Below are 839 nucleotides of genomic sequence, written 5' to 3'. Positions count from 1 at the left end.
TGGTTGTACCACAATTTCGCAAACACCCTGTAGACTTTTCTATGAATTATAAAACATGTAATTTAAATACAATACATATAATCTGTTGATAAAATTTTAGGTGACGTGGAAATTCCACGAAAGAGGAGACAGAAATTACATTTATTGACAGGTCTGTTCGTTCACCTAGTTTATGTATGAATTAAAGGCTCCAGGATAAGCCGATTAAAAATATCGATTTGCATATGCAGAGTGTAATAAGATGCGAACGATATAAAGGAAAGACAAACAAGAGAGTTAGTCGGGGCGTTGGAATTATGTTTTGCAACAACTCCAGTTAAAGTTAAAGTTACTCTGCCTGTTGGAATTAGTTCGCAAGTGTAACCGTAAGTTGATGATTAATTTAACCATCGAATACAAATAGAGGAGCGCTGACAGGCTGATGTATGAGCCTCGCTCGATGCTCGTTTACCACGAAGTTAACTGCGCAAGATTGTAATTTAAGTCTTCACTGGAAAATTAAATCATTCACGAGCTCTTTATACGCGTATTATTAACCGTGTTAGACAGTTTATTCGGCTCCACTGACCGATTCTACGAATGATTCCACGAATTACTTTCACATGATTCTACGAATTACTTCCAGTCCCAGCGTAACAATCTTTTACAATAATCGATTTGACATCGGTGAACAGTCGATGAGGAGACAAATTATCATAATTCAATTACAGAAACTTACACCATCGTTCAATGTCGTTCAAACGGAAGGATTTCCTTCACATTTTTCATACAGGACAACCGAGTTTAATTTATCATAAAAGAGAAACCGCGTTTGCTGTCTATCCTTTTACTTATTATTT

General features: G+C 36.1%; 1 long non-coding RNA gene across 1 annotated transcript in view; it reads left to right on the top strand.

Moving 5' to 3' along the window:
* LOC113464574 (uncharacterized) overlaps nucleotides 1–166 on the top strand; it is an 8,475-nt gene extending 8,309 nt beyond the window's left edge. The window contains exon 3 of the long non-coding RNA XR_003389420.1: nucleotides 101–166. This is a non-coding gene — a long non-coding RNA (uncharacterized LOC113464574). The remainder of the gene's footprint in view (nucleotides 1–100) is intronic.
* The last annotated feature ends 673 nt before the right edge of the window (nucleotides 167–839 follow it).

Source organism: Ceratina calcarata, unplaced genomic scaffold (genome assembly GCF_001652005.2).
Source record: "Ceratina calcarata isolate Rehan_Ccalc_2016 unplaced genomic scaffold, ASM165200v1 scaffold428.2, whole genome shotgun sequence".
Taxonomy (NCBI): domain Eukaryota; kingdom Metazoa; phylum Arthropoda; class Insecta; order Hymenoptera; family Apidae; genus Ceratina; species Ceratina calcarata.
The sequence above is the reverse complement of the archived record's forward strand: the minus strand, read 5'-3'. Positions and strand labels throughout refer to the sequence as shown.